The sequence below is a fragment of the Dromiciops gliroides genome, chromosome 3 (genome assembly GCF_019393635.1).
Source record: "Dromiciops gliroides isolate mDroGli1 chromosome 3, mDroGli1.pri, whole genome shotgun sequence".
Lineage (NCBI taxonomy): Eukaryota > Metazoa > Chordata > Mammalia > Microbiotheria > Microbiotheriidae > Dromiciops > Dromiciops gliroides.
The window spans coordinates 294,317,010-294,338,284 of NC_057863.1; the positions used below are offsets into that span (position 1 = coordinate 294,317,010).

The 21,275-nt window shown below is 33.3% G+C and overlaps 1 pseudogene; it reads left to right on the top strand.

Annotated features, from left to right (window-relative positions):
• The window catches only part of LOC122747500, a 50,409-nt pseudogene that overhangs the window by 12,319 nt on the left and 16,815 nt on the right, over positions 1–21,275 (top strand).

The following is a 21,275-nucleotide window of genomic DNA, read 5'->3' on the forward strand; positions in this document are numbered from 1 at the left end:
CATGCAAAACATCACCATATTTGCCACTCAATAAAAGAATGTGAAAAATAGCATGCTTCAGTCTGTTCCGTCAATATAAGTTCTTTCTTTGGAATTCCAAAAACACAATTTAAAGGAGTATTCTAAATTCTGAAGTGGCCTGTATCAGGAATAAAATGTTATATAATGACAAAATAGGGAGAAATATTTTGAAAGATATATTCAGCCTAAAGTATACATTAAACCACATTCACATGTAGATGCATACTCTTTTCACTTTTTTTGTATTTGTGTATTATATGCTTCTTTTAATGAGATAAAGTTTTTGTCAAATGAACAAATCCTTTTCTGCAATAAGATTTTCTGAATTATTTGGAATGTTGGGTAGCATGGATCCTTTTGATCTATGTTTGGTTGTTATGGAAACAGGCAATCTTGATGAATTTAGTTTCTATGCTTGCTATTTTAATAAAGGGTCATGTTCAAACAACTTACAAAATACAATTCTGAATATTGAGGGTGAATATATGTATTCATACCTGAAAATTTGCATCCCTCTCCATTCTATTAAGAAAACAACAACAATATTGTACTTATGAACATGTGTTTGAACTTCAACATAGAAAACATTTATTTATAATCAAAGGGAATAGCATACCAAATTTTATTTTTTTTTTTGGTATTTTAACCACAAAATGCAATAAATTTCAGGGATAATTCATGTGTATGCTTACTATGTCAGTACTGACATTTGGATTGTTCAAACCTTGGTAAGTAGGTAATGAGAAAGAGAACTCTCAATCCTATGTACTTTTAAAGATTCTTAACAAAGAGAAAGTAATCAAGAGACTTCAAGTTCAGCTTAAGTTTAACTGCACAAATTCATTCTCTGGTGCTCCAATATATGTGTGATCTCCTCAATGTGGATATTCTTTCCAACAAAGTAGACTACATTTCCAGGACTGCTCATCTGTGCAATTTGTGTCTATGTCCTTTAAATTCCAGAAAGGTTTCTATCAACCATGCTAAGAACCTTATATGTGTTGTTTTCCCATTAAGAATATATTAATTGAGCGGCAGCTCAGTGGCGCAGTAGATGAAGCACCGGCCCTGGATTCAGGAGGACCTGAGTTCAAATCTGACCTCAGACACTTGACACTTACTAGCTGTGTGACCCTGGGCAAGTACTCATTGCCCCACAAAAAAATATTAAGAATATATAAATTGAACACATGGCTTATCAATTGGTTATTCCTTCCTCTTGATATGGGATCGGATTACTTTTTTCCTAATCATACATTCCTATGAAGGTATCCTTTAGAGAACATATTTTGAGGAATTTCTCATTTATAAAGGGTCATAGCCTCATTTAGCAAATTATATTACTATCCATTGACCTTTGAACAAGCTCACTCTGATTCTTCGGAGGTTTTAATTACTCTTTGATTCATGACTATAGATCTTCAAAAGAATGTTGCTGCTAAAAAAGATAGGCTAAGACTAATAGGGTGGAAATATACCTAATGCTTAGTTCTGTGGGCATAAGTTTATGGGATGTGGCTGTCATCAACACTTAGTATCCCAGTTCTGATCACAACTCTGGACCTGGCTTCAGTGTCAGAATCATCTTGTGAGAATGAGGAGGATATGGTGCTATTTGAGCAGATAATGTCAGCATGAGGAAGTTGTTCAAGAAATTGACAGGTATAATTCTGAGAACCTAGCCACTTTGGAGACCCAAGGACTAAAGAGAATGGCTATAGCCTGGAGGTCAATGTAGTCATGTTTCAGCTATACCAGTTCAATGTAACCTACTCCCTGACCATAGTGACAGCCCAGACCCTGCTGAAAGACTTCACCAACCTCAGCCACAAGGACGTTTTCTGGTGTAAGTGAAAGACTAAGAATCATCAAGAAGAGCAGCCCATCAAGCAGATCCTATACTTGGGAGACTTGAAGGAGAGCTGTTACTTCTAATTTTTCTGACCTTCACTAGATGAAAAGTAGATTATTTTCTCTTTAATGGCATCACTGGCTTTGAAGATTCTGAAAATTTGTCTTCTCTGTTGAGGGTAGCTCATGGCAACATAATCATTGTTGGATGCCAACAGAGATGCTGGGACATTTTGTCAGACAATAAGCTGAAAGTGTGGATGAGCAATTATGGCAATAGTTTCAACAGGGAGGACAGATATTCATTTGTAGCCAAGAAGAAACATCAAGTTGAAAAACATTGTATAAAATATTGACTCTTAGGGTGTTTCCAACATTATGGCTTCCTCCCCAAAACTCCTTCTATCCAGAGTCTTCCTTCCCCCCACCCTGTTCTGTTTTTCCTTACATACAGCCAGCTTCTTAAATAAAAGTCTTTTAATTTTTGTTGGGTTTTTTTTTTTTTGTGAGGCAATTTGGGTTAAGTGACTTGCTCAAGGTCACACAGCTAGTAAGTGTGAAGTTTCTGAGGTCAGATTTGAACTCAGGTCCTCCTGAATCCAGGGCCAGTGCGCTATCGACTGTGCCAACTAGCTGCCCCAAAAGCCTTTTACTTAAAAAAAAAGAAATGTATTAGAATCCAAACTGAACACCAGGTTATTGAGGGGCAAGCAGGGTAGCAATGTTATAGGGAAGTTATAAGATGGGTATTCCTATAGGCAAATGAAAAAGGAAAGAAATTGAATGATTCCGAGTCATTGCCCCATAAGTCTAACTGAACTATGTTCTCTGAATACCAATATTGAGCACATATGAAAAACTTTTGTTTAGCTACTGAACACATAGTGATCCTGAAAGATCTGGGAACAAGGTATTGGCTGTTTGTCACTTACATTGTTGTAGTGGATGCATTTCACAAAAATGACTTCATGAGACTGTCCAAGAGGACCATGACATACCAAAAAAAAAAAAATGGTTATAAAGTACTGCCCAAAAGTTAGTATTTTATGTATTTTTTCTTTAGAGTCTGAAGTTCTAAATCTTTTTTAAAAAGTTAAAAATTGTTTAGTTAGGAAATAAATTGAAATGTGCATGAAGATAATCCTGTTTTAGAAGTGATAATAGATATATTATCTACAAATTATCTTCAGATACACATATACTTTCTGCATTAGGGGAAAGGGAGAAAAATAGCTGATACTATATCTCAAAGTGAGTGTAATTTTAATATTTTTCACATGTGTATGTTTTAATATAATTGATATACTTTCCAAACATTGGACTTATAATATTTTCCTAGAAAACAAAAATGAAGAATTAGAAATAATAAAAGATTGGAGAATTATATTAAACCAATTTTTTTATCTTAGCAGAATTCACTGAATGCTGTAGCCAAATAAAATGTATTCTTTATATGAAAAGGAGAAAAAAAGAGGAGCAAAAGCCTTTTATATAATGCATGTATAAAAGTTGATGTGGCAAGATATCACTATGACTTGTGGTTTTTAGTGACTGAAATATGGAACTTTGGTATATAATAGCTATAAGAAGATTCTTTATAAAGTTAACATTTGGTAGACTTCATACTTTAAAATTTTGCATAAATGCCATTCTTCAGTACAGAGAAATCAGCATTGCCACCTAAAAATGGCATATATGAGCATGAGAAAACTGAGAATTAGAAGATCCAATTTTATTGTCTGGTTACAGATAGATTTAACTCAGACTGCTGAACATAGGTAGCACAAAAATAGTGGACAGAAGTTTCCAGTTATGAGTTCATGTCGTTAAAGCATCACTGTAAATTGGCACAAGAGAGATAAACATTTAATATTATTAGATGGTGTTCACATTGATACTTATTTTTCAATTGCTGTTTTGAATAATTTTCTTTCTGTATCTAAAAAACTTTATAAACTAAAACTTGACTTTGTGTTATAAATTTATCTATAGCCATGTGACTCACAGCTAATTTGGCAAACAAGGTCAATTTTTATTTATACCGTTTAGAGATACAGCATAACAGGATGATGATGGTGGTGGTGGTGGTGGTGGTGGCTTTACAATTTGTTTTTTACAAATATTACATCAGTTTATCCTCATAACTAACATAGATTTTAGGTGCTATTATTGCCCCCTCCCCCATTTAAAGATGAAGAAATTGAGGCATATAAAGGCTGTGAGACTTCCTTAGGTAGAATAACTATTAAGTGCCTTAGGTTGTGTTGGGGTCATGAGTTCAAGCCCTAACAAGGGACTTTTTTTTAAACTTTTGATTATTTTTTTTTAGCATAACTCCTGTTATTCACCACTGATTAGCATCAAGCATCTACTTTTCTTTAACATCAAAAGTTCCAGAAAAATGCAGGGAAAAACAGATACTGACTGAAGCAGATACCTTACATCAAAGGTCACATGAATATGACTCATTAAAATTGCTACACTTAATAACATGTAGTACTTTCCTAAGATAGGGGAATTTGTGATGGTAGGTATTTGTAAAACCATTAGGGGCCTTGCTAGTAATCACCACCACCATCACTTATCTACTTTCTGTCACATTAGTTTTGATGTGGAAGTACTGATCTTTCTTTTACAGGCCTGTCTAGTATTAGTTGCTTATTGAATCATCAAGATCACAATATAAACAGATCAACTATTTGATGTTTAATGCAATTCAGCCTTGTGTTTGATTTCTCTCTCTTTTTTATACATTGCTTAAAATTAGACAGAAATGCATGCCCATAGACAATGCTTGGCTTTATGTGGTAAAAACGGGGGGGGGGAAGGGGGGGAGAAAATTACTATGCATATTCTAAGCAATAATGTATTTCATTTCCATTTGGAAGAAAATTAAATCATATGCATATTTCCTTAGCCTGTAAAATATGAAGACATATTTGCTACCATCTTAAATTACATTATCAGTTTAGCTAATAATTGTGATTTATTTGGAATGCATAGAATGTATAGTTTGGTAAGGCTAGATACCTCATTTTAATCTATAAATTGTGGAATTTCTTATATCATATTTCTTAAATATGTATTTGTTTTACAAAGCATTTATGATATAATCATTTTAGATCATTTAATTTAGGTTGATTATATAAAAGTCAATAAAATATTAAATATATTTTGCACCTTTCCAATTATTAAATAAAGTTTGTCAAATGTTTATTTACTTGTGATGATTTTCTATGTTTTATCACAGGGTGTGGGCAATATTCAGCACTTAATAAATGTTTGTTAAATAACTATTAAAATGAATGAGTTAAATAGACTTAGTTTTTAGCCTGAAGTAGCTGGCATAAAGAATTACTTATTTGCTCAAGATTTTACTCTGTTACATCAACGAAGGAAGCTCTTAAAAGAGCAGGTTTCCTACCAGCTTTGTGTACTGACATTTTCTTTATTTAACAATGTAATGAAATTGAAATGCCCTATATACTTTATAGTACATGGTGCCTGCTCAATAAATAGTAATTGTTGCTGCTTGACAAATCAATATAATGCATCTATTATCCACTATCTATTTAATGAGTACAAGAGAAGTTTAAGTTAGTTTCAGATCATGCTTTCAAGAAGCCTAAAACATAATTAAGAACTGAGAGTACAAATTACATGAGGTTCATAATGTGTTGATCAGAAAGTCTATCTCAGGTGAAGTAATATTTAATTTGAAAACAGGTTTAATGTTGTTTTTTACATAGTTAAAATGAATGGGCAAAATATCTTACAGAAAGAAAAGTGTTATAAATCCTGCTTCATTTCATTGGTATGATAGAATTTACTCTCTGTGTGGATATACTGCATGTATATACACGATTATTTGTTTTGTTAAATATTTCCCAATTAAAATAATTTTTAGTATTAATTGAATAATTTGAATCCCAAATTCTCTCCTTTCTCCTGCCCCCCTCCTTGAGAAGGCAAATAATTTTATATGTATTATACATGGGAAGTCACTCAAATATATTTCCATATTAGCCATGTTGTGATAGAAAATGCAAGCAAATAAGGCAAGAAAAAAATAGAAGGAATATGGCTCAATCTATATGCTGAATTCATCAGATCTCTCCCAAAGTTGAGAGAGCATTTGTCATCATGGGTCCTTTAGAATTGTCTTGGATCATTGTATTGATCAAAGTAACTATACATTTCACAGTGGGTTATAGTTACAACATTTTCGTTACTGTGTACAATGTTCTGCTTGTGCACACTGCATTTTGCATGACTTCATATTTCCAATTTTTCTGGAACAATTTTGCTCATAATTTCTTATAGAACAATAATATTCTAACACAATAGTTCAGCCATTCCATATTAATGGCATCTCTTCAATTTCTAATTCTTTGCCATCACAAAAAAAGTATAAATATGTTTTGTACAAATAAGTTACTTGCTGCCCCTTTTTTGTTCTCTTTGGGATATAGAATAGTATTACTTGAATCAAAGAGTATGCAGAATTTTATAGGTCTTTGGACATAGTTCCAAATTGTTCTCCAAAATGACTGGAGCAGTTCACGATTCCACCAACAATGCATTAATGTCATGTTTTGTTTTGTTTTTTTCACTTTTCCTCCAGCATTTGTTATTTTATTTTTGTATCATGTTAGCTGACACATGATAAATGACTATATAATTATTTAGATTTGTCCTTATTTGTGTGAAAAGTGTTATATGATTAGATTTTATAGTTAGCTTTATCTAGCTCTGCAAAAAGAAAATTGAGATCCAAAACTAGTATCATTTTACTATTTCCTTTTATAATTCATTAGCTTTTCCTTTAAGAATTTGGATGTTATAGCATTTGATGCATATATATTTAGAATTTATATTTTTTCTTGTCTATGTTGCCTTTTAGCAATATGTAGTTTCTCTGATTATCCCTCTTAATTATCCATATTTTTGCTTTTTCTTTGTCTGAGATCATGATTGCGACACATGCCTCTCTTTTCCGTAAGCTGAAATATAATAGATTCTGCTCCAGCCCTTTATCTTATCTCGGATTTTGGTTTCTATCCATTCTGCTATCTGCTTCTGTTTTATGGCTCTGTACATTCCATTCACATGCATAGTAATGATAACTGTGTATTTCCTTCCATCATATCTTCTTCTATTTGCCCTTCTCTAATTTTTTAATCCTATTACTCTTGTAAAGTAAGTTTCACTTTTGACCACTGCCCTCTTTTATCTCTCCTCCCTATGACCAGTTGTCAAGTTCCTTTTCCATATTTGATTTGAAAATCCCAAAGCTCCTTTTTCTTCTCTTGCCACCACTTGATTGCCAGCTGCCATCCATGTCATAAACCTCTCTTTCTGACCTCCTAAGTTTTCTTGGGTTAAAAGAATGTTGTTTCCTGGCCTTATGATGGCTTTACCACTGCAAAATTCTATTTGAGGCATTATTTTATTGTAAGGAAATGTTAGGAAATTTCAGCTGAATGACCACTCTGCCATTCTGGCTCCACCCCCATAAAGCTAATGGGTTTTATTCTTGCAGGAAATTGGAAATAGTATTTTGTGAAAATGAATTACCTAGAAAAGCCCATAGGGATTTTATGTAGCAATACAACAACAAAATCTACTTTTTTTATTTTAGTTTTTTTTTTCCAATTACATGTAAAGGTAGTTTTCAACGTTCCTTTTTATAAGATTTAGAGTTCAAAATTTTTCTCCCTCCCTCCCTTTCCTTCCCCCTCTACAAGACAATAACCAATCTGATATAGGTTATATATGTACAATCCCTAAGTACCCTTTTTTAGTCTGTTTTCAATCAATATCAGTTCTTTCTCTGGAGGTGGATAGTATGTTTCATCATTAGCCCCTTGGGATTTTCTTGGATCACTGAGAGTAAATGATTCACAATTACTCATAGAACAATACTGCTGTCAATGTGCACAATGTCCTCCTGGTTCTGCTCACTTCACTATACATCAGTTCATATGAATCTTTCCAGGTTTTTCTTAAATCATCCTATTTGTCATTTCTTATAGCACAATAATATTCCATTGCAATCATATACCACAGCTTCTTCAGTCATTCCCCAATTGATGAACATTCCTTTGATTTTCAATTCTTAGAGAAAGAGTTGCTATAAATATTTTTATACATTTTTTCCTTTTTTCTTTTTCTCTAGTTTTGTATATGATAGGAAACACACTGTGGAAAGGGTACTGGATTTAGAATTTGAAGACTTGAGGTTAAATTTTGCCTATGTTAAGAAGTCTCCATATTGGTTTTGCACAAGTAATTTCACTTCATATAATTTTATTTTCATCTTTTTTTTTAAATGAAGGCATTGGACATGATAATCTCAAACATCCTTTCTGATTCTCAAAAGTTTCATTACATATCACTAAGAATAAGTTAGTGAATTCTAAATCCTGGATAACAACACATGTTTGAAAAGCTAACTGTATTAGCTAATTATTTTTTATTGTTATTATTTGATTATCTCAACATTTTTGCTTGATGGGAATCTTTGTAACATTTTATAGGAACCTAATTATTTTTGGGACCATTTAATTTTTTCTTTATGAATCATTATAATATTTAAGCCATAATATCTACATTTGTGAAGTGTCAACTGTATGCAAGACACTGTACTAGATGGATATACAGAAAAAACAAAAACAAAAAAAGAAACTGACCCTTCTCTCAAAAAGTTTACATTGCTGCTGAAGATAAATTCAACACAGCTAAGCAAAAAAATGTAATTCAAAGTAGGAGAAAACATTGAAAATGTTGACTATGTATGCTGTGTTAAATTTTCATTTTCATTACAGTTCATTTTATGGTTAGAGATGAAAAATACAGTCCTGACATTTACTTTTTTGCCCTGTAATAATGTTTCCTAAGTAAAATGGACAATGCAACATGGTTACCTAGTAGGGAAAAAATAGGTTATTTAATCAAGGGACAAAGTAGATATCCCCCCTTAATTATTTGTTTTTTTAAAAAGCAAAACAAAAACAAAAACCCTTTCCTTTTACTGCCTTTGTAATGATCTGTGAATTTTCAGAAATATCTAAATTATTCACCATTATTTAAGCATCAATTAATATGTTACTATCCTTGTCGACCCAATCCTACTTTTGATCCCACTTTCATTAAGTTATTGTTGTTTCTTTTTCTGGAAGCAGGAAATATTCTATCTCATTTGGATATATCACTGATCTTTCTTGTGAGGAAACATTACATCTTTCAAGAGCTTTGAGCTAAAGATTTATAGCACAATTCCTTGCTATGGTTGTGGTTTTTGTTTCACAATTTCACCTGAAATTTTGTATTTGGCTCTTCCCTATAGTGGTGTATCTTAAGAACTATACGTCTGTCTTTTTAGGATTCATAAACATGCTACTAGTTTAAGTTTTATTGTATTTCATTTTCCTATGGTGGCAATATAGTATTAGTTGTCCTTATGGAAGGAAGATTTGGGTTCTGGTCTTACCTCTGACAATAACTTTGTAAACCTGAGGAAATAATTTACTATTTCAGTATCTCATGCTGTTTTCTAAGAATATAAATTTTAGACAATTGCTGATATAAATTAGTAGAGGGTGTTTCCACAAAAGATAATTATATATCATATATTGAACAATAGCTAACATTTTTATAACACTTTAATGTTTAGAAAGTTTGTTAGATATGTTGACTCAGTTGTTCCTCACATGAATCCTATAAGAAAAGTGCTATTATTTATCCTCATTCTAAAGATTTGGAAATTGAGTCACAGAGAGATTGAGTGGCCCAAGGTCACAAAGCTAGTAAATATTTGAGACAGGATTCAAATCTTTCTTCTTGAATCTGAGTCTAGCACTTTATTTTCTATGCAAACAAGGTGAGAGATAGAATAGACAGATAGCTTATACATATATATATATATATATACATGTAAAGATTTAGACATGTATTATATATATGAATATATGTGTGTATGGGTTAATTTATTCCTAGGAAGAAATATTTTAATTGGTATAAATATATTATTCATGTATGCATTTAGATCAGAAAAAAAATCTCCTTGAAATGAGCTCCAGCTATAAAATGAGTTGAGCAATTTTCCTATAACTTATAGTACCAGAGAGAAAACATTGAAAGATTAAATTACTTTTCCAGGGTGACCCAACCAATATGTGACAAAGCCAGAACATGAACTGGGTTGTATGAAGTGAAAAACAAAATAAAAAACAAAACAAAACAAAATAAGCAGTTTTTTTTTGGAGGGCAATGAGGGTTAAGTGACTTGCCCAGGGTCACACAGCTAGTAAGTGTCAAGTGTCTGAGGCCAGATTTGAACTCAGGTACTCCTGAATTCTGGGCCATTGCTTTATCCACTGCGCCACCTAGCTGCCCTAAACAAATAATTCTATTTATGATGTAATGCTACTTATATATATATGATAACAACAACAACAAAAATACCAAGAAAAACAAACAGACCTGGATTAAATATATATATGGATACATGTTTACATACATCTGTGTGTGTATATATTCATATGCAAATGCACATGCATATATGTGTATGCATATACATGTGTATGTTTGTAACCAGATATTGCCATATATGTGATAATTAAATATTTTTATCTCCAAATGAATAATTATAGTTAATTTTGATAACAATTTTTATTCCAGCAGATATGATGATAGGATGTTTAATGCAACCAGAGAAATCATAAAAATATGAATCCTAAGAATTAGGTAAATTAATCTGTCTTAAAGAGTCATAAATGTTTGAGTAATTTTATTTCTTAAGACTGCAATTCAAATCTTGTAGTAAATTATTGGAAAACTAAATATTCTTACAACTTCCAATTCATTCATCATCATCTAGTTACCCTATGAACTAAGACAAATTGCTTAAATATCTATTGGCATCACTTTCCTCATCTATAAAATAAAGGGGTTGGACTAGATGACCTCTAAGGTTCCTTTTGTATTTAAATTTCCTTTTCTAGGACCTGAAATTAATTGGACTTTTAAATTCATTTCTTTGAAATATGAGAATACACACAAGAATAATTAGTATCAAGCATCAATGGAATTTTTCAGTTTGAGAGAGAATTCCAATTATTGACCCTGATTTGAATACTTTGATTATTGTTCTTATATCAAATAACAAAACATAAAATCTCAAAACATTCATTTTTCCTTCACTCTTATTTTTAATAATAATTTCATAAAACAACTCAATTTTCAATATCAAAGTGTAAAGCTTCTTATCAAGAGATGGAGAAGAGAAAAAATACTTAAATTCTCATCTTATATTTTAGTTATTCTTGGTATTTTATAATATTTTTATGCATTCAGGGTTTTGGGATTATTAAATTTTAAACTGGCCCTCTAAACTAAAGGACAAGGGTATGGCATAACTCTACTTGAGAAGCTAAACTGAAGGACAACCACACCTTGAGAAGCAAGAAAGATAAGCCTATTATGCATGGTTACTGATTGAATGGCACCAATGGAACAGAGATGGCTCCAGAGATCAGAGCAGCCACCCCCCACCCAACTTCTCCCAGCCCACCTCACTTTTCCCAGCCCGCTGCCAACAAGGGCTTAGGTGATCACCCTGTATACCATTTAAAAAAGCTATGGCTGGGGGCGGCTAGGTGGCACAGTGGATAAAGCACTGGCCCTGGATTCAGAAGTACCTGAGTTCAATTCCGGCCTCAGACACTTGACACTTACTAGCTGTGTGACCCTGGGCAAGTAACTTAAACCCCCATTGCTCCGCAAAAAACCCCCAAAAAACCAAAAACAAAACAAAACTATGGCCTTTCTCCTGTTTGAGGAGATAGGTATCTCAGAGAACCATGTTTCTTGAACTATCTCCCCTTGAGACACCTCTCAGGGTCTCCTTTCTCTAGATCTTAAATAAAATTTTATTTTATACTAATTGGATTTATGTGTCTGTAAAGTAGTAATTGTTATTTGAGGTTTTTCTGAGCCTATCTTTTGGCTAGAATTTTTAAAATACCTCAGCAAAAGTATCCACTGGTTGTAGCCATTGCCATGGTGCTGGCACTTCAAGTCATCACCACTTGCCAACTCCTACATAGACCTGGCAAAATTATAATGATTGGATGCCCAGTGAGGGCAGTCATGTGACTGTCAGAGAGGCCAGCCAATTGACTGGGGGCTGTTTGTGGTCAGCCTTCAGTCTGCTGGGAAGATGGGAGGTTTTTCGCGATGCTAGCTTGAAGCTGGAAGGCAACAGGACACTGCTGTGTGTTCTCAGCTGATTCCTGGGTGGTGGTGTTGTTCAGGTTGTATAATTTCCCTTTCCCCATTTTATTTCCTTTCCTTTAATCCTACTGATCCTGTTTGTGTTTTTTTAAGTTCGTTCTTGTTAAATAAGTCCTGCTCTGTTTTGAGGGAGGGTGTCAGTCTCCTTCCTTGCCCCAATATTGTGGTGAGCTGCCTAGCTAACACTCCCCAAATAAAAATTGTTCCCTACATGTAAGAGGATGTAATTTTTAAAGAGAAATATCTAAGGAACCCCACCATTAATTTCCTTGTGATATAATCATTGACAAATTTCAAATTTTTCCACATTAAAAAAAGATTATAAAAATTCTGGAGTTGATATATTTTTTCTTTAATTTGTATAGAATAATTTGAGAAGATGAAGAGAAGGAAAATGGACAGGTGGCTAAATGATCTCTATCATTTTTGAGGGTTGCAAGTGAAGATTAACTAACAATATGTGAGAAGAGACATTTTAAAACTCTTAGCCAGAAAATTTGACTTTTATTTGTGGTATTTTTCAAACTCTTATGAAGTATTGCTGTCTGCTGCTATTTCTAGGTGTACTATATTTGCAAGAAAATTGCTAAATTTAAGTTTTAGGGGAAGGAAGTAATATAATATTTCTCCCACTTCCTGACTGTAGACCAAAAATTGTTAACACATTTGGATTAATTATAAACTTCAAAGATTGAGAAAAATAGCCCTTTGTAAATTAGGACTCAATCATTTTAAATGCTTCCTTAGATAGTCACAATTTGCATATGAAAGTCAGAATAGATGATTTGCACTTCAAATTCCTGAGTGTGGAAGGTAGCTAACTTAGTTTCAGAAAAGAAAAAGAAACATTCATTGGCAAAGTAACAACAACATCCTCCATCTCTCTCCTCCTCATTGGCCCTAATCAGAAAGTCATATTTGAATCTCTATGAAATATAATTAATAAATGATATCTCAAATTTTGACCTACTAAATAAGTATAGGAATAAGCATAAATCATTATGATGTTCACTTGCAATTATAGTTGTTGTTCAGCATGATGCAGTAGAAAGAATGTTGGATTTAAGTTTAAAGGACTTAGGTTCAAATCCTGACTCTTTCTCTTATTAAACAGCATGACATTGGAAAAGTCACTTTAGCTCTCTAGACCCCAGTTGCCTCACCTATAAAATGAAAGCTTTGTACTAGATGACCTTGAGGTGTCTACCATCATTGAAACTGTCATTCTATACCTACTAGTTCAGTACTGACTGAGATTGTTGGAATCGAGTGACCAAATCATATTTTAGTGTGTGACAAATGAAAACCCTGAGTAACAGAGTTTCTAGGTAATAAATAGTCAACTTATTAATTAGGCTAGCTATTCAATAAATTGATGGTCTGTGGTTTCTCTTGGAAAGCATGGAAAGCCTTAAATATGTTTTTGAAAGTAAATCAAAATGGAACAATTTGACAATTGAATATAAATCCTGATTGGTGGACGTTCAATGAGGATGTGGGCTAGAAGTCATCAGCTCCTGCTGCTGAGAACTTAGCTTTATCATAAGATTCATTTGCCTCCAGAAATCTGGACCATCTCCATACAGACCACTTGAGTTAGTTTTTCTTTCATGAGCTAGAGCACCCTAAGTTTTAATGAAGGGTTACAAGAACAGGGGCTTGTTTACTTGGGACGAAACTCATCTAGACTAGATTCAGTTTACACTCTAAATAGAAGAATAGTCTCCTACATGGATGGAGTGTTTCCCAAGATCAATTTAAGAATATGGTCCCCAAAGGTTAGGGCAATCTCACCAATCAGTCATGTCTTTCAAAGACTGACTTTTGCAGGTTCTGAGCTTTAAATGAGTAAATATAAGGGTTTTGGAAAAAAAGCCTGGTTCCTAATATAATAATTGATTATTAATATGATAGCAAAATAATAGCTTCTTTCAAGTAATTTTGTTGGTCTATTTATTGAAACTACTAATTATATTTGTAAATAAGTTAATAATTTTTAACTTGAATTGATGAGTCACTTAGCCTGAGAGGTAGGCCTGTCAAGTTTATATAAACACAGCTTTAGGAATCTAGATGTCTGACTTGTTGATGCATTGGAAGTCTGCTTTCCTACAGGAAAAAATAGTAAAATTGATCTACATTGTGAATTAGCTTTAGTCAATGACTGTAAAACTCTCTGGAAATATAAATCAAGTAAAAGTACTTGGTGATGCTTGCCAACATGAACACCTCCAATTTGCCCTCCCCCTATACGCTGAAGGCAAATGTATCAATTGTCAAAGGAACCCTAAAACCTCCCACAATCTACTGGAATCTCTGCTTCATTTTCCCCCAAGTCTCTGAGGAGAATCGTGGGTTGATTGATTATGTACATTCTCTTTAATTCATTCTAATGGGAAAACAGATAGTTTTGAATTTATTGCTCAATGAAAGATCTATGGATACATTTCCCTGTAGAAACAATATATACATTGTTATTCTCCTTCCCTTTAATCTTGATTACTTATATACTCAATTAAAGAAATGACCTCTTAATTGGGCTTCCCATAATATAGGTAGGGAAGCTGAAATAGTCATAGGGCATAGCTGCTTTCTTATTCCTTAAGAAGGTTAAGGAAGAGCCCTCGCTAGGAATGTTTTGCTATGAACATCAACCTTTATTTTCTGATTTCTCAAAAATTACACTTACAGATAAATTTCTTTCGAATAACATTGCCCTATAGTAACAGATTTTATTCAGAGAAGGAACTTTTAGACTCAACTCATGAACAAGAATGTCATGTAATAGATTCATATGTTGTTTTTTTCATAAAAATATTTTATTATTTCTAGTAACATGTAGAAATAGTTTTCAAAATTTGTTTTTAAAAGAGATCTAGTTTCAAATGTTTCTCCCTCCCTCACCTCCCTCACCCCTCCCCAAGACAGCAAGCAATCTGATATAGGGTATATATGTACAGTCACATTAAACATATTTCTTCATTGCTGTGAAAAAAGAATCAGAGCAAAAAGGAAAAACCTCAGAAAAGAAAAACAAACAAAAATAGACATAGCTTGGTTCAATCTGCATCTAGATTCCATGGATTTTTTTTTTCTGGATTTAGAGAGCATTGTCCATCATGAGTCCTTCGGAACTATCTTGGACCACTGTATTGCTGAGTTGATCAACATACAATGTTGTTAATACCCTGTCCAATGATGACATGGTTCTGCTAATGTCACTCAGAATCAGTTCAGGTAAGTCCTTCCAGATTTCTCTGAAATCCTCTTGTTCATCTTTTCTTACAGCACAATAATATTCCATTACATTCTTATATCACAACTTGTTTAGCTATTCACCAATTGATGTGCGACCCATCAATTTACAATTCTTTGAATATTTTTTGTACATGTGGGTCCTTTTTCCTTTTTTATGATCTCTTTGGGGGAAAGACCTAATAGTTGTATTGCTGGGTCAAAGGGTATGCACAGCTTTACAACCCTTTGGGCATAGTTCCAAATTGCTCTCTAGAATGGTTGGATCAGTTCACAGATCCACCAACAATGTATTAGTGTTCCAATTTTTCCACAACTTTTCCAACATTTACTATTTTCCTTTTTTGTCATATTAGCCAATATGATAGGTGCCAGGTGGTATCTCAGAGTTTTTTTAATTTACATTTCTCTAATGAATTGTGATTTAGAGCATTTTTTCATATGGCAATAGATAGCTTTGATTTCATTATCAGAAATTTGCCTATTTTAATAGTTTTTGCACCTCTTCATATTATTTAATTAACCCCATTCCACCCTCCCCTTTGCTCTTCTCTCAATAAACTCTTTTTTACCCCTTAATTTTCTTCATATCATCACATCAACAACAATTTATATTTATACCTTCTGTGTATATTCCTTCTGTGTCCCCAAATATATATACAGTTCTCAAGAGTTGTATTATCTTCCCATGTAGAGATGTAAACAATTTACCCCTATTGAATAGCTTTTTTCACCTGTTTACAGTTTTAAATATCTCTTGAATCTTCTATGTTAAGATTGAATTTTTCTATTTTGTTCTGTTCTTTTCATCAGGAAACCTTGAAAGTCCCCTATTTCCCTCATTTTACATCTTTTATCTTGAAAGAGAATGCTCAGTTTTGCTGGATAGTAGATTCGTGGTTGCAATCCAAGCTCTATTGCCTTCTGGAATATTAGTATTCTTGGAATATCAATATTCCAAGCCTTGTGATCCATTAAGGTTGATGCTGCCAGCCCCTCTGCAATCCTGACTGGGGCTTCATGATATTTAAATTGCTTCTTTCTGGCTGCTTGAAGTATTTCCTCCTTCATTTTATAATTCTAGAATTTGGCTACAATATTTCTTGGAGTTTTACTTTTGGGGTCTCTTTCAGGAGGTGATCAGTAGATTCTTTCACTGATGATTTTATCCTCTGATTCTATAATATCATGGCAGTAATCCTCGATCATTTCCTGGAATATTGTGTCTAGTATCTTTTTCTGATCATGACTTTCAGGCAGTTCAGTGATTCTCAAATTATATCTCCTGTATCTATTTTCCAGGTCAGTTTTCTTTCCAATGATGTATTTCACATTTTCTTCTTTTTTTCATTTTTAAAGTCTGTTTGATTGATTCCTGGTGTCTCATGGAGCCATTAGCTTCCATCTGTCCAATTCAAATTTTTATGTCATTGTTTTCTGCAGTAAGTTTGTGCATTTCCTTTTCCATTAAGCCAAATGAATTTTTTAAGGAATGGTTTTCTTCAGTCAACCTTTTTGCTTTCTTTTCCAAGCTGCTGGTTCTTTTTTCATAATTCTCTTATGTTGTTTTCATTTCTGTCCCCAGTTTTTTATTCTACCTCCCTCAATTGATTTTTAAAATATATTTTGAGCTCTTCCAAGAAGGCTTTTTGATCTTGAGACCAATTTATCTTCCCTCTTGATGCTTCACATGTAGGCAATTTGAGAATATTGTCCTCATCGGAATTTGTGTTTAGCTCTTCCCTGTTGACATAGAAGTGATCTGTAGTAAGAGCCCTCTTTTGTTTCTTACTCATACTGCAGCTTATGTTTTTAAAGTTAAGGTCTTTTCCTGGGGCACAAAGGTCACTGTTTCAAGCTTCTTGTGCTTGAGGATAGGGACTGTGTCACTGACTTTCTATTATGAGTCCCTTATGGCTTGTTTATTTCTCACTACGCTGGGCTTGCTCTCTGTGCTTGCTCCAGGTGCTGGGATGGTCAGGCCCAGTCATGCCTGTCCCATGGGTGGCCCTCCAGCTGGCAGCCTGCCATCTTTCCTGGTGCCGGTGGATATCATAATTGGCCCACTGAGCCAGGATCAAGGTGCCCCAGTTGCTCAGCCCTGGCCAAATGCTTCCTGCTGACTTGCCCAGACCCCTCTGTGCTGCACTACATTATCTGAGCTGTGCTGTGCTCCCCTTCCACCCAAGTTAGACTTCCTTTTCCTGGAGTTTTCTAAATTATCTCAAGTTGGAAGATTGTATGTCTCTGTCTTTTTGTAGGTTCTATAGTTTCAGAATCTCTTTTTAGTCTTGTTTTAATGTTGATTTTGAGGGAAACTTGGGAGAGCTCAGGAAACTTCTTGGCTTCTCTCTGCCTTCTTGGCTCTGCCTAATTCATATATTTTTCAGCATTATTTTCCATTCTTGTCATGTTTAAAATAGTTTTTAGAAATGATTAATGTATTTTATTCTTACATCACTGTCATTTATACCTCTCCTTTTCCTACTCCATAAACATTCCTCTATGTGCCAGGAGAGAGGGCATAGAGAATTAGAAAATGAATATTTTATTTTATTGTATCTGATGCCTTCAAGGGCATTTCAGTAATAGTTTTCTAAAATATGTAAGTAAAATAATAGCAACCCAGAAAACCATGTATACAATGACAAAAACTTTGCAAATGGAAAGACTAATATGAACTTAAGTGAAATTAGGTTCTATCAGATTATAATGACCAAGCTTAGACCTAAAGAAAAGCTAGAACATTACTTTTTCTCTTTTCCTTGTTTGCAAAGGTTAGGTGTTATGGAATGAAATATTATATTTAATTTTGGGTTTCTTTATTATTTTAACTCATTTTTAAATATACTTTCTTTGTTTTAACATATCTCTCTAGTTGATTGTGAGGGATATGTTCCATAAGATAAATGATATAAAATAACAAAGATATAGATAAAAATAAAAAATTGAAAAGGTAATCTCATACAATAAGATTCCAAGAGAAGTAAAAAAAAAATCAAAGTACTTTAAGTCAATAATTATGGTATATAATTGTATAATTAATATTCACATATATAATATATTTTAAATGGTTTATAAATAATGAAGCACTATTCTAGGAAACCTTATGTCTACTTCTTATTCCTTGTAAATTATCTTTGAGACTTGTCTGTCCACACAAATTGCTGAAAATTTAACATCAGTGAGAGACTTTGGCACTTGGGCAGATTATTTTTTTTTACAGCAAGACCCTACTGCTAACTAAGAAGAGCTAAGAACACATTGTGTATGTATAAATGTATATAATCCATGTAATATACAAACATGTATATATGTGTATATATATACATATGAATATATACATTTATAAAATATTTACATGTGTCTACTTAAAAATTCTTCTATTGACTATTGGAAAATCCGTTAACATAGTTAATTGATAGTAAAATATTAAATATAGTATCAAAATCTGATACGTGTTCAAAATCATACAACAGATAACAACTGAAATAATTTATTAAATAATAAAAATAATTTATTCTTGTGTGTGTGTGTGTGTGTGTGTGTGTGTGTGTGAAAGCAGAAAATCTGTGTTATATCATATCATCAGTGTCATGGAGCATGCCCTATACTGAGTACAAATAAGAAAAAAAAAACTGCTATTTCTTGGATATGTTGGGCAGGATAACCATTAAATTAATTACTTTGAACAGATATTGCATTTGCATTTGGAACAAATAAGGCCAGAATTTAATAGAAGGAAAGTAGACTGTATCACATTTGAGAAATTTCATAGGGCTTTTTTAAAAAAACAATATCTAAATATTTACTATCAAAACAAATTGAAACAATCACACATAGACACAACAAAAAAATAAAACAACTCTTCTTTTTTAATATCTCTATTCTCCTGATGATCATATACCACACACACATAATATACCATAATTTCAGAAAAATAAAATTTCAAGTAACTTCTTAGTTCAATATAAAATTGATTGTCATTGGGCTTCAAGATGATATTAAAATGAAAAGTGGTAGTAATGATATCTTGAAAAATATGTATTCTGGAAAAGGAAATGGGATCACCATGCTGAGTGAGAAATAATTTGTTCAAAACTCCAAAGTAATATTAATATGAAAGAAATATGAAGGGAGGGGGCAGAACCAGAGTGGCAAAGAAAATGCAACTCACTTGAGCTCTCCCTCAAACCACTCTGAACACCATTAAATAATTCCATAAAATAATTCCTGGAGTACCAGAACCCACAAAAAAGAATGGTGATATAATTTTCCGGGCAAAGGCAACTTAGAAGGTTGGCAGGAAAGGTCGGTCCCACCTGGGTGAGAATGGAGCAAAGTTCATTGCAGGCCATGCAAGCACAGATCAAGCCCCAGAAAACCAAGAGTAAGCCTTGAGAATCACTTAATCAGCAGTATCAGTGGCTGCTCCCAGAGCTTATAGATCATAAGGGCATTGGATAACTTGTTAGAAAGAGATTACAGTGGTCTCTTTGTTGGCACTCAAGTCAGGATTTAAACCTGCATTAAGTTCACATATTTGTGTGGCAGCCCCAGGATGAGCAGAAGCACTAGTACACCAGAGATTGTGTCACAGTGGAGCAGGGACCCTCACCATAGTTTGAGGGCAGAAAATATTTCTTGTGGTCACTCACAGAGCAGAGCCTAGTCCAGGAGAGTAGTAAACACACCTTTCCTTGGATCATACCAACTTGGAAGAAATAAAAACTTATAGGGCCCTAGAAATAACTCTGAAAAAAGCTGCACAAAACATCAGAAAAATTCTGACCATAGAAAATTACTGTGATGATAAGGAAGATCAAAACACAAACTCAAAAGATAACAAAGTAAAAGTTCCTACATCCAAAGCCTCCAAGAAAAAAAAATAATAATTGATTAAGTTCATAGAAGGGCTCACAAAAGATTTTGAAAATGAAAATCAAGAGAGGTAGAAGAAAATTTGTGAAGAGAAATGAGAGTGGTAAAATAAAATCTTGGGTACAAAAAGTGAACAGCTGGTTAAAGTAACCATAAAACATACTAAAGAGAATAAAACTTTAAAAACAGACAAGAACAAATGGTAAAAGAAGTTTTAAAAAGCCAAAAAAGAGAATACCTTGAAAAACAGAATTGGCCAAGTGGAGAAGGAGGCACAAAATTTCACTAATACAAACCAAAAAACAAAGAAAAACCACTTGAAAAATAAATTTAGCCAAATGGGGGGAAAGGCACAAAAGCTCACTGAAGAAAATAATTCCTTAGAAATTGGAATTGCAGGGGGCAGCTAGGTGGAACAATGGATAAAGTACTGGCCCTGGATTCAGGAGAACCTGAATTCAAATCCAGCCTCAGAAACTTGACACTTACTTGCTGTATGACCCTGGATAAGAAGATAAGTTAGAACTCAAAATTTTCAAAACAATTGTAAAAATTGATTTTACATGTAATTGTGGAAAATATAATATTGAGGGAGTTGGTAGTCAGAAGGAAAACAGTTTTGAGGAGGCACAATATGAAAGAACAGGGAGAATAGAATAAATGGGAGGGATTGGATGGAGGAAATACATTTAGTAATCTCATAACTGATAAAAATTTTGAAGAAAATTTCTCTGATAATGGCCACATTTCTCAAACATATAGAGAATTGATTCAAATTTCTAAAAAGTAGGTGTCATTCCCCAATTGAAAAATGATGAAGAGATATGAAGTTTTCATATGAAATAATCAAAGCTATCTATAGCAACATGAGAAGGGACTCTAAATCAGTACTGATTAGAGGAATGCAAATTGAAACAACTCTGAGGTATTATGTCATACCTATTAGGTGGCCTAATAGGACAGAAAAGGAA